Source organism: Prionailurus viverrinus, chromosome A2, assembly GCF_022837055.1.
Source record: "Prionailurus viverrinus isolate Anna chromosome A2, UM_Priviv_1.0, whole genome shotgun sequence".
In the NCBI taxonomy this organism is placed as follows: Eukaryota; Metazoa; Chordata; class Mammalia; order Carnivora; family Felidae; genus Prionailurus; species Prionailurus viverrinus.
This window is the reverse complement of record NC_062562.1, coordinates 25,697,111-25,711,609: the sequence shown is the minus strand read 5'-3', so window position 1 is coordinate 25,711,609 and position 14,499 is coordinate 25,697,111.

The window sequence follows — 14,499 nt, the reverse complement described above, 5'->3', positions numbered from 1 at the left end:
TCTTAATTATGTATTTTTTCTAAGATATATGAAAACACCTAACCCATCAAGCCACTGATGTCACAGACACTATTCCTTAGGTCTAGAACAGAGTTAAAAACTAATCAATTTAAGGAACCATACTAGTTAAGAACACAGATATTAGGGGCGCCTGGGTGGCGCAGTTGGTTAAGCGTCCGACTTCAGCCAGGTCACTATCTCGCGGTCCATGAGTTCGAGCCCCGCGTCAGGCTCTGGGCTGATGGCTCAGAGCCTGGAGCCTGTTTCCGATTCTGTGTCTGCCTCTCCCCCGTCCATGCTCTGTCTCTCTCTGTCCCAAAAATAAATAAACGTTGAAAAAAAAAAAAAATTAAAAAAAAAAAAAAAAAAGAAGAACACAGATATTAAATAGAAAACACAAAAATTGTAAAGGTATATGCAGATGATTAAAGCCAGTAAAATTGTGACCTAGACTAAGACAAATTGTGGGCTCCTGGGTGGCTCAGTCAGTTAAGCATCTGACTTCGGCTCAGGTCATGATCTCACAGTTGGTGGGTTTGAGCCCTGCATGGGGCTCTGTGCTGTCAGCTCAGAGCCTGAAGCCTTCTTTGGATTCTGTCTCCCTTTCTCTCTGCCCCTCCCCAACTCGTGCTCTGTGTCTCTTTCTCTCCCTCTCAAAAACAAACATTAAAAAAAAAATAATAATGATAGGGGTGTCTGATGGGGCATCCCACTCTTAGTTTTGGCTCAGGTCATGATCCCAGGATCATAGGATCAAGCCCCATGTTGGGCTCTACACTAAGCATAGAACTCACTTAGGATTCTCTCTCTCTCTGCCTCTGTCCCTCTCCCCTGCTCACACTCTCTAAAATAAATAAATAAATAAATAAATAAATAAATAAATAAATAAAGGAATGGCATCCTTTAAGAGTTTTCAGAAGGACCTTAAGTATAAGTTTAAATTGATAGAATACTCTGATGTGGTTGATATAATTAACAGAGATAGGAAGTAGACATTGAATGCCTACTTTTCATAGACTTGTATTATTGCTCTCATTTTATGGACATTTTGTGGAGACTCAGAGAGGCATGAAAACCAGGTCAGGTCACACAAACGGCAAGTGTCTGAGCCAGGATTTAAAAGCCAGGTCAGACATCCCAAAACCCTACAGGGCATCCTATCCTCAGTGAGTTTGGATGGGAGCTGGGAAGTCAAAGGAAGAGTTGAAGAAGTCTCAGTAGGCAAACAAAAATTTAAGCAGAACTAGAAGGGGTTTTTTTCTCTTTTCTTTTCTTTTTTTTTATTAGTAAACTCTACCCCTAACATGGGGCTTGAACTCACCACCCCAAGATCAAGAGTCACATGCTCTATACCAACCAAGCCAGCCAGAAGCCCCAGAAGGGTTTTTCTTATTTTTTTTAGATACGACAATGCTGCCAGTGACCTCTCAATTTTTTTTGCCACATCTGAACCAAACACAAAAGTATTTGAAAATGCAAATGCTTATGAGATATACAATTCAAGCAAGTATTTATTGAGCTACAATAACTGCTGGGTGCTGTTTTATAGTCCCACTGAGAGAAGGGCTGGACTATGGTACAAACTGCATGAAAACAGAATTTTCTAATGCCACACTAGGGTCACAGGTCTGACATTTTCTTTTAAAGCATCTAAGATGGGGCACCTGGCTGGCTCAGTTGGTTATGCATCTGACTTCTGCTCAGGGCATAATCGCATGGTTAGTGAGTTTGAGCCCCACATAGGGTTGTCTGCTGTCTGCTGTCTGCTGTCTGCTGTCAGCATGAAGCCGGCTATGGATCCTCTGTCTCCCTCTCTCTCTGCCCCTCCCGTTTGCTCTCTCTCTCTCCCTCTCTCTCAAAAATAGGCATTAAAAATAACCCCATCTAATATGCACTGCTTATAAATAAGGATTTGGATTCTAGTGTCAAAAGACTGAAGTTCAAATCCCAGCTCTCCTACAACTTGCTGTGTCACCTTGAACAAGTTTCCTATCTCATTGAGCCTCAGTTTTCTGATCTGTCAAATGGAAATAATAATAGTACTTCATTCAAAAGGCAAGTGTGCTGATTAAATCAGATGGTGCTGGGTTCAGAACTTACTCAGTTGAGGTTACAGAATATTAAGTTTTTATTATTTTACTATTCCTTTTGAAAAACTATCTATATTTTGTATAACATCATGTACAAACACAGAGCTGGAACAAAGGGAGAGCTGGCTGCCAGCCTGGATTATGCAGGAGGGTGTTAAACCACACTGTTGGTTCTTCCTATATTTTCCTTTCTCCCTTCCTCCTATTCAAGAAAGGAACGGATTCTAGGAATACTGACTGAACCTGAAAGCCTGTGGAAGGTGGTAACAGCCAGCCACTGGGACAACCTCAGAACGATTCCCGGGGACTGATAATGTCAACAAAGGAGCAGAGGACCCTGCCAAAGGGACCACGTGGGCAGGGCCAACAGATCCCTCCATCAACCATGTGACTGATGACTCAGAGCCAGAGTCATCCCTCTCCCTTATCTTGGCCTTCCTTAAACCCTCAGCGCAGTGTGATGCTCAGTATGGTTGTATTGCTGAGAAGTGGGGAATATACGCCTAGAAAAGACTGCAGATAGAGGTTTTATACCAGCTAAGGAGGGGGAAGGCATGCACTGAATGGAGTTCTAGGAAAGAAAGCCTTATTTCTTTTCCACTCAAGTTGTAGACTGAGATTCATACCCACTATGGCAAGAAGAATTCAGAGTTGCTTGTTCCCAGGAGGTTGGGGTGGATACAAGGTCCACAGATTCCAGCAAGGAATAGAAAAGAAGGCAAACCTGTCATGGCCACTATAGGCCCATCATCTGTTGGAAAGCAGGCTGATGGCAAATGTCCAGAGGCCTTTGGTCTGAGCTTGAGGACAAACAAGGAAGCAAAGGAGAGGAGGAACAAATAAATGCACCTGGCAGAAAAACAGCACCATTCACACAGCCTTTCACACCCAGCTCTGATTAAATCCAGAAATTTGGGTTTGCAGCTATGGTTTAGCAATTAAAACTGTTATGTTGCGACACCTTTATGGTTTAAAGTGGTGAAGGCATAAGGCCTGTGAATTTGTGGATTTGATTACCACAGCCTTCTGTGCAAACAGGTGACTCACTCTGCCTGCCCCTCCAGAGAGGGAAGAAGCCAGCTCAGGTTTCACTATTAGCCCACCCCCCAAGCCCTGCTGTGAATGTCAGTTCTCTCCCAGAAGCAAATTGAACCACCAAATCTCTTTAAATCAGGGCTGACAGCCTAAACCTGAGTTTACGAAGCTTTAGGCCACAGAGGCAGCCCTTCGCTCTAGGGCTGCACCGTGTGAGGTGAGTGCCTCTGACTCTACAGGAACCAGAGCCTAGATTTCACTGTTTTCATTGCCTTGACATTTACATTCAGAGAGCCTGGGGAAATGGATCTTTGAGACAGAACATTAACCTTTGCTATAGGAAGTCTTGGCTGTCTTAAGCCTCTAACAAAAAATGGTACTCCTTATCTCCATCCTAGCCTCGAGTCTACTGGAAAGGTCACAACATGAGGGGAGCTCTAACAGCAGGAAATCTCAGGAAATCTTAGTGCTTACAGGACGGTAGTGACCATCTTAAGTTCACTCTGACACTTTATGCATGAGTAAACTCAAGCTGAGGAGAGGTTACAGAACTTTTGCAAAGTCACATTACTGGATGGTCATTGAACTGCGGCTGGAATTCATGTTACCTGACTATTCATTCACTATAATGAACATCTATTGGTTACTATATTTGACCCTTGAACAATGCAGCAGTTGGGGGTGCTGACTCCCGCACAGTTGAGTATAACTTTTGTCTCTCCCTAAATTTAACTACAATAGCCTACTGTTGACAGAAGCATTACTGGTAACATAAAGTAAATCAACACATTATAAATATATAAATATATGATACATATTTTATAATATATTTATATATATAACTGTATTCTTAAAGTAAGCTACAGAAAAGAAAATGTTAAGAAAATTATAAAAGAAATTACATTTACAGCATTGTACCACATTTATAAAAAAAATCCGTGCATAAGCAACACGGAACCTGTGCATGTAGTTCATACTCATGTTGTTCAAGGGTCAACTGTATTTGGAGACCGCTGTGGTTGTGTGGGTCACAGTGGGGAACAGGGCCTCAACTTTCCCTATAAGTCAGAGAGGCCCCAAATCCCTCTTTCCACTTCCTGGAAGCAGGGATATAACCTAAGCTCAGCCAACAGGACACTCTCATCCAGCACTATCATAATGTTCAACCTGCCTGTGGCCACCATGTTGGTTCTGCCCTAGGAACAGACTGAGCAGAGCCATGTGTTTTATTGATAAACTTACCTGGTGACCAGTTCACTCATTTACCAATTTGCATTATGCACAGTTTACCTAAAATTCAAGGTTCTTTGGACTATTTTTGCATTCAATTGGCTGCCATGTTTTTGGAGGTTTTTTTGGCCACATTATTTGGCATTTTTACAGATTTAAAAATGAAAATTTCCTCTAAGAGTTTCTTTTTCCTCTGCTAAATTGTGTGTGTGTGTGTGTGTGTGTGTGTGTGTGTGTGTGTGAGCTCTACACCCAATGTGGGGCTTGAACTCACGACCCCAAGATTGAGTCACATGCTCTACCAGCTGAGCCAGCCAGGCACTCCATAAAATTTGTATTTCTGATTAAGTATTTATGAAATGGGCCACCTTTTATAAACAATAAGAGTGTTCTTTATTGTTGTTGGAGTCTTTTAATAGTGTATGAACCTTCCAAACACACTGTAAGGGACTTTTTTACAAGTTTGTATAAAGACTCTTCCTTCATGTTAACTAACTTGAATTAAAAAAAAAAAAAAAAGGGGCGCCTGGGTGGCGCAGTCGGTTAAGCGTCCGACTTCAACCAGGTCTCGATCTCACGGTCCGTGAGTTCGAGCCCCGCGTCGGGCTCTGGGCTGATGGCTCGGAGCCTGGAGCCTGTTTCCGATTCTGTGTCTCCCTCTCTCTCTGCCCCTCCCCCGTTCATGCTCTGTCTCTCTCTGTCCCAAAAATAAAATAAAACGTTGGAAAAAAAAAAAAAGACTCTTCCTTCAAAGTTGTGTGCAGCAAGAGACCCTTATTGAATCTGATATTCCAGGTATTAAATTCAGAATAATCCTAAATTTTAAGCACAAAATGGAGTCCCTTGATCAGCAATTGATTTGACGTTAGCAAGGGCATGAGACAAGCACAGCTCCTACAATTAAAGGTGATTAATGTCTGACTACAATGAATACAAATATACTAGAGCAAATGTGTAATACTGGGTTCATATTCCATTCAAGTCCATTAAATACTTATTTAATACATAAATAAGTGTTAAGTTTGGCTATGATAATAAAACAACTAACATTTCTCAGAGGCCAACAACAGGCCAAAAGCCAGGCTGAACACTGTACTTTTTTTTTTTTTTTTTTTTTTACTGTCCACAGTATTTATTAGTTGTTTATTAATCAAGAGAAACTATTCCATAACCCAGTATTCATGTTTCATAGTTCAGGAACACAGGTCAGTAAGAAACTTCCATGGAACTCAACCCAAAGAAATTCTTTACATTCCCCAAATCACCTTGCACTCTGAAAGATACCAGCCTTCTTCATCTCCTCAAAATCTTTTGTGGAATCATAATTTCTGTAGAAGTCTGCATATGCCCTCTTTCTTGGTTCGGCCATAGCAAACATATAGAAAGCTGCAACCCCCAGGGATACAGTGAATGTTCTAACAATATGAAATCGCAGACACTTGGCCAGAAGGCCTCACCTCTGAGGTTTAATCAAAGCACTAGAAGTCATGGTAGTGACATCCAACATCCTTCCTAACTGATACCTGAACACTGTACTTGTATTTGCTCTTTTAGTTATGATCCTTGAGGTCAGGGCTTCCCTTTGTTAACTGTATCCTCAGCCAGCCCATAGCAGACACTCTGTGACTATCTGCAGATAACACAATGGCCCTGTTAGCTGGTACCATTTTTATCCCCTCAAATGTAAAGGTGAGGAAATTCAGGCTCAGGAGTTGTTACTTGTCCAAGGACACCAGGAAGGGCAGAATGACCCTGGAGCCTGCGCTTCTAACACAGAGGAATGTGACCTCACCTGTGTATTCTAACAACTAAAGCTTAAAGGGTGGGGTGAGGGTAGACAGACTATTCAATAGAGTTTTAATGATGTTTAGTGCTGGGGAACCGGGGATAGGTTGTATAGATACAGAGGTCTCTGGGAGGGTATGGTTCCGAAATGACTCTCTAAGGTCTCTACATGACTATTATTGGGGGTAGAACATTCCAGAATAAGCCTAAGCAAGGGTCAGAGATCCGGGGAAAACCCAGGTGGCCTGTGCAAAGTGTTGTAGCTTTCCAACAAAAGCTTAGCTTGATGGTAAGGGAAGACTCATTTTGAAAACCTGACACAATAAACATAGGACTATGGCCCAGCAGAGATTACTTTTGACCTGTATTTTTCTCTTCACTTAATATATATAAAATTTATTTTTTCTAGAAACTAAAAGTATCTTCGATTCTCATGTGCCTTTGGCCTAATGCCATGTGCTAACAGTAGTCAATAACATTTTGTATAAAAAGAAAACTGTGTTTGGGAATGTAAAATGGTACAGCACTCTGGAAAATAATTTGGCAGTTTCTAGAAAACTAAGCATACACTTATCCTACAACCCAGCAGTTGCAGTCCTGGGCATTTATCCCAGAGGAGTGAAAACTTATGTTCACACAAAAACCTGTACATGATTGTTCACAGTAGCTTTATTTGCAATAACCCCCAACTGGAAACAGTCAAAATGTCCTACAACAGGTGAATGATTAAACAAAACCGTGGTACACTCATACTACATGGAATAATATTAAACTATAAAAAGAACAAACCACTGATAGAGGAAGCAACTTGGATGGATCTCAAGGGCATTGTGCTAAGTGGAAAAAAACCCCACAATCTCCTGCTATGTGATTCTATTTATACAAAGTTCTCAAAATGACAACATTTTAGAAATGGAAACCTAACTAGTAGTTACCAGGGGTAGGGAAGGGTAGGTACTAACAAGGTAGCACCAGGGAGATCTCTGCAGTGACAGAACAGTTCTGGTGGTTAGTCAATACTACCTAGGTGATAAAATAGCAGACATGCACATTGTAGTGATATTAATTTCCTGGTTTTGATATTGTATTATGTTCCCTGAGCCATAACCATTGGGGGAAACTAGATGAAGGGTACAAGGACCTCTCTGTGCTATCTTTGCAACTTTCTGGGGATATATAATTATTTCAAAATAGAAAGTTCAAAAAAAGAAAAGAAAATTGTGGTTGAAACATCACCTGATTTCTCAAATTTCCCTTTAACACCACTCTGAAGAAATTGTAGTCAAGTGGAAAGATGGATATGACTCTCATATACAAAAGTCTTCTTTACTCCTTTTGTATCTTCATAATATTCCATTTCATGTCTGTGCCACATATTTTTTTCATCTAAAACCTGAATATTTATTTCCATTTTTTTGCTATTGTCAAGTCATTATAAATATTATTATGAATAGTTACCACAAATCATCTTATACATAAATCATTTCACCCATTTCTTTTATGACTATGTTTGCAGCTCAAATTCTTTGAAGTAGCAAAGCTGGTTTTCCTAACAACTATGCTGTATTGCTATATTTAGTCTGTATTTTAAGAAAAATATAAATTTTCCAAAGAGACTCATTTCTGAAAACAGATATTTATGTACACATTCTTAATGGCAAAAATTTTTAGTCTACTGCAAGTTGCTGTACATATTCAACATTAATAATAAAACATTTCTATCTGACTAACTTAAGCTAGTCATTTATCCATTGGTGTCGACTTAAATACGTTTTTAAAGCTATACACCCACTATTACAATACAGCTCTTCTTACACAGATCCAGAGAAAATGTGAAATCTTGTCTACCTAAATATAACAACTACACATAGAATAAGACTGGTGTCATTAATTCAGAGACATCTTCCAACCCCAGCGTTATAAACAGGTTCTAACGTATTAAATAAAATGGCTTTCCTTTAGCCAAAAACCATTTTTTAATGTAGTCCCATAATCAGCAGCAAAACGTTTGGGATGCTATGCAGTGCCTGGAAATGGGGTGTTGTATCCATCCTTCAAAAGTTCACGGTACAGCGTGTGGGTGAAGGTTTCTGGGCAACCTTTCACTCTTTCAGTCTTTCCTGCTGCGAAGCCAAAATGTGGGCTCTTAGTCTAAGTTTTGCAACCCACAGAAAATGTGGCTAAGGCCAGAGAACAGACGTATTTATACTTCTGGAGGCCCCACTTTTCATGAGTCACGTGGCCGCCCTGACACTGTGGCTTCCGCGCCTTCTGCCGCTTGCTGCCGCCAGTCAAGTGGAGCGGGCGCCCTCTAGGGCTGAACCGCGGGAATAAAATAGCTACCAACACCTGGGAAAGGGACTGGGCGAATTCACCTGGATGGCTTTTCCACAACAGCTACCCTTGTAAAGCTTCCAGAAACTAAATTCTATAAATGCGGTACCGGAAATAACCCGATGGACCGATGTGTGTGCCTGTGCGTGCGTGCATGCGTACACACCCATAAAATCCCCTTTAAAACCCATAAAAGAGAAGCGGGGCATTAATAACAGTGCACACCTTCCAGAAGGGGAACGTAACAAGGCAGACAGGTATGTGGGACACTCACTTTCCCTCCCCACAAACTTCTGAAAAACTTTCAAACATACAGAGAAGTTGAAATACCGCCATGAATTTCCACATACTCACCACACTCAAGATTCCACAGCTGTTGTCATTTGCCATATTTGCTTTATCTATATATTATTTTGCCTGGATTATATAATTGGAGACCCACATAAAAAATTGTCTATGTGGACAATCCCACGGAACCTACAAAAAAACCTTCTACAAATAAAAAATGAGTTTAGCAAGGTTGCAGACATTATGTCAACACCTGAAAATCCATTGTATTTCAATATACTAGCAGTAAATGATTGGAAACTGAAAATTATTAAAATAGCATTTAGTAGCTTAAAAAGGACAGAAACACTAAGACATAACTCTAATAAAAGATGTGCAAGATGTGAATGCCAAAACATACAAAAGGCCAATGAAGAAAAGAAGATGGATGTAAACAGAGAGACATCCTGTGAATGTGGTTGCGAGACTCAGTATAGTCAGGATACCAGTTCTTCCCAAAATGTTCTATAGATTCAACACTATTCCAATAGAAATTCTGTCAAGAATTTTTTTTGGAGACTCAGATAAGCTGATTGTAAAACAATTTTGAAAAAGAAGACTAGAGGCAGGGCTGGCTCATTTGTCAGTGGAGCATACAACTCTTGATCTCAGGTTATGAGTTCCAGCCTGCACTGGTTGTGTACAGACTACTTAAAAATAAAATCTTTAAAAAGAAAAAGAAGGGGTGCCTGGGTGGTTCAGTCTGTTAAGTGTTCTACTTTGGCTCAGGTCACGATCTCGCGGTTCATGGGTTTGGGCCCCACTTCAGGCTCTGTGCTGGCAGCTCGGAGCCTGGAGCCTGCTTTGGATTCCGTGTCTCCCTCCCTCTCTGCCCCTCCCCTGCTCATGCGCTGTTGCCCTCTCTCTCAAGAATAAATAAACATTAAAGAAAGAAGAAGAAGAAGAGTAATGCTGGAAAACTTACACTATTTTATTTATTTTTTAATGTTTATTTATTTATTTTGAGAGAGAGAGTACAAGCAGGGAGGGGCAGAGAGAGAGAGAGAGAGAGAGGGAGAGAGAGAATCCCAAGCAGGCTCCATTCTGTCAGCACAGAGCCCAAACTGGGGCTCCAGCTCAAGAACCTTGACATTGTGACCTGAGATGAAATCAACAATCGGATGCTTAACTGACTGAGCCACCCAGGCGCCCTTACATTATCTGATTTTAAAAACTATTACACAGCTACAGTAATTATGACAGAATAATATTGAAGGGATAAACACAGAGATCAATGGAACAGAATAGAGAGTCCAACTATAGACCCACTCAAAACAGCCAGTTGATTTCTGTGCAAAGGTGCAAAGGCAATTCAATGGAGAAAAGATGGTCTTTTTATCACATGATGTTGAAACTAATGGACACCATATGCAAAACAAGAAAACTCGGGACCTAAACCTCACACCTTATACAAAAATTAACTCAAAGTGGACCATAGATCTAAATGTAAAACTACAAAACTTTAGAAAAAAACATCAAGGAAGACCTTTGCAACCTGGTGTGAGGCAAAGAGTTCTTAGATATGATACCAAAACATAATCCATAAAAGAAAAATGTGGTAAACTGAATTTCACCAAAATTTAAACCTTTTTCTCTACAAAAGACACTGTTAAGAAAATGAAGAGATATGCCACAGACTGTGAGAAAATATTTGAAAATTAAATATCCAACATAGAACTTGTATCCAGAATACATAGATAACTCAACTGTATGAAAATTTCAAATGACCTAATAAAAAATGGGCAAAAGATTTAAACAGACATTTCACAAAGATGATATACGAATGGCCAATGAGTACTTGAAGGGATGTTAAACATCATTAGCCATTAGGGAAATGAAAATTAAAACCATGATGATATCACTACACACCTAACAGAAAGGAAAAAAAAGCAAAAAGAACAAACAAATGATAATACCAAGCATTGGTGAGGATATGGAGCAGCTGAAACACTGTTGGTGAGAATACAAAATGGTATAGCCACTCCAGAAAACAGTTAAATATACACACCATATGACCCAGCAATCTCTATCCCACACCAGAGACAAATAAAAACATATGCTTACACAAAACTCTGTAAAAATTTTTTTTGTATTATCTCTATTCATCATTGCCAAAAACTGAGAACACTTCAAATGTCCTTCAACAAGTGAATGGAGAAACCAACTGTAGTACATGCATACAATAGAGTGCTATTCAGCAAGAACAAAGAATGAACTATTGATACACATGACAACTTGAATGAATCTCAAAGGTATTATGTTGAGGGGAGCTTGGGTGGCTCAGTCAGTTAAGCATCTGACTTTGGCTCAGGTCATGATCTCACGATTCATGAGTTTGAGCCCCACATGGGGCTCTGTGTTGACATTTTGGAGCTGAAGCCTGCTTCAGATTCTGTGTCTCCCTCTTTCTCTGCCTCACCCTCCCTCTCTCTCACAAATAAACATTAATTTAAAAAAAAATTAAAAGATATTATGTTGAGTGAAAGAAGCAGTCTCAAAAAGTTATATACTGTATGATTTCATTTATATAACATTCTGGAAAAGACAATAGTATGGCAATAGAAACAATGATTAGTGGTTATCAGGGATGGAAGGAGGGAGTAGGCTTCATAAAGACAGTAGGAAGCAGTTTTTGGGGTCATAGAATTTTTCTGTATCCTGATAGTGGTTGTCAGCTTCAAAACTCACAGAGCTGGACAGACACACACATACCACACACACACACACACACATACACACACACACAATTTTACTGTATACTCACTTAAAAATATATATTTTTTAAAAAGCTAACTTTTGTGTAAAGAAAGGCAGATACAGACATACATGCTTATATACAAACAGTCCTTCTCTGTAAATACAGAGAAGAAATGAGTCATAGTGGCTGCTGAGGCAGGGAAAGGAGGCAAAGTGGGGTGAGGTGGGATGAGGGAAGGGCAATTACTTTATACCTTTTAGTACTTGAATTATTTTTACTACAATGAAATAAATGTCCTACTCAAAAGTATTTTTAAAATTCAAAATAAAACATAAAACATAAGTGCATATGGATACATGGGGAAGGAACATGTAGAAATCATAAGCAATATTTCAATCACAATTGAGATTTATTATAAATCTTTCTTTTATTTTTAAATTTTTTTAATGTTTATTTATTTTTGAAACAGAAAGAGAGTGCGAACGAGGGAGGGAAGGAAAGAGGGAGGGAGGGGCAGAGAGAGAGAAGGAGACACAGAATCTGAAACAGGCTCCAGGCTCTGAGCTGTCAGCACAAAGCCCGATGCAGGGCTTGAACCCAAGAACAGTGAGATCATGACCTGAGCCGAAGTCAGACTCTCAACTGACTGAGCCACTTATTTTTAAACCTCATGTTAAGCTACTACATTGTCCTTTCTAAGTGTTTTTCTGTGCATATATAGTTTTAAATAAAATTAGGATTATATTTCAAACTATTTTTATCTGCTTTTTCACTTACTATTATTTTATAAACATTTTTGCATATTATTTGATATTCTTTAAAAAATAATTTGTTATTATGTAATATTTCAACATCTGGACATATCCTAATTTATCTAAATAGTTGACAATTTTTCCTACTATATATTATAGTAGGAATATATATAATATTATATATTATATATATTATATATTATATTTCACATAAGTTAATCAGTAACAACCAAGATTTAAGAGGATAAATCCCTACAAGTAGATAACTTGACCAAAGAAATATGTATATAATGTGCAAACACATTTATTTATATGTATAAACCTATTTTTAAAGGTTCTTGAGATCTACCAACAAACTGCTTTCCAGAAACAGTGGAACAATTAATACCATGTATGAGTGTCCATTTCCATAAACCTTTACCAGTACTGAATGAACTTTGTTAAACTGTTAGTAATTGAAGGGCCAAGAAACAGGTCACATTGATGCTTTGATTTCTATTCCATTGGATATGACTGAAGTCAGACATAGTACATGTTTGCTAGTCCTTTCTACTATTTTGTGAAGTGTGTATTCACACCCTTTGTTCATTTTCCATTGGGATTTTAGAATTTTCTCATTACTCTTTAGAAATTCTTAATGTATTAAATATTTATATAAATATATTGCCATATTTGTGGCAAAGATTTCCCAGTATATTATTTGGCTTGTAATTTTATAAATTGTGTATGTTAATTAACAATCAATTAAAGAAATATATGCTAATTATAAAAAAATCATACTACATAAAAGGTATAAAAAGAAAAGTAAAATGTTTCTTGACCTCTATTAGTCAAATCTTACCCCTACACTATTTAGTCTTTGTTCACAGTTTCTTATGAATTCTTTCAAAACACTTCTTTATGAGTATATATATTTATTTCTGCATTTTATTTACACAAATGGGATTCCATTTTTTAGTTCATATCTCCCCTTGCTTGGAGATTGTTTCCAATAAGTACATATTGTATATGTGCATGGATCTGTAAATGTAGATCTGCCTCACTCTCATATTTTTATTCTTTTAACAGAAGAATGACATTCCATGGAGGTGTAATATGCTTTGTTAAACCAGTTCCCAACTGATGGATATATGAATGCTTCCAGTTTTTCACTACTTCTAGTTTTTTTTAAACTTTCTTTATCCACTATTCATTTGTATATTATATTTTGGTATAGGGCTTCCCACTTTTTGTAATGTGTGAGGAAGATAAAAATGTATTTGTAAGATACCATAGAAACTGGAGACATTGTTGTTGATAAAATAATTATTATGTCACCAGTCCCTGGAGAAAAAGCATGTCTTCTCTGCTTCTACCTATAGGGAACAGAAGGAAAGCTTCATTACTGAGACTTTACATGGGAAGTTTGAATTCTGTCATGATCACTTTCTTAAAAGAAGTTGACAGACAATAAGCACATGGAAAGTGCTCAATGTGATTGATATTCAAGGAAATAAAAATTAAAACCACATGAAATATAAAAACACACCAAGCAGGATAGCAAAATTTTAAAAACTGGTATTACCAAATGTTGGTAAAGATCTGGAGCAACTGAAACTTGCTCATCTTGGCAGAAGGAAAATAAAATGGTATCACCACTTTGGAGAATTGTTTGGCATTTCTTGTAAAGTTAAACATATACCTGATCTATGACCCAGAATTTCACTCCAAGAGAAAGAGAAACATGGGTCTACATAATGACTTTTATCTGTATATTCATAGCAGCTTTATTCATAGTAGCCTCAAACTTTAAACAGTCCAGGTGTCTGCCAATGAGATGGGTGAACAACAACAAAAAGGAGTGAACTGCAGACAAACTGATTCTAAAATGTATGTAGTAAGGTAAAAGAACTAAAATAACCAAAATGATTTTGAAAAAGAATAATGTGGGGCGCCTGGGTGGCTCAGTTGGTTAAGCGTCCGACTTCGGCTCAGGTCATGATCTCACGGTCCGTGAGTTCGAGCTCCGCATCGGGCTCTGTGCTGACAGCTCAGAGCCTGGAGCCTGCTTCAGATTCTGTGTCTCCCTCTCTCTCTGACCCTCCCCCGTTCATGCTGTCTCTCTCTGACTCAAAAATAAATAAACATTAAAAAAAAAAAGAATAATGTTATAGGAATCCCACTACCTGCTCTTAAGAATTACAATATAGCTACAGTTATCAAGACAAAATGGTATTGGAGGAGGAGGGACAGAGATATAGATCAATGA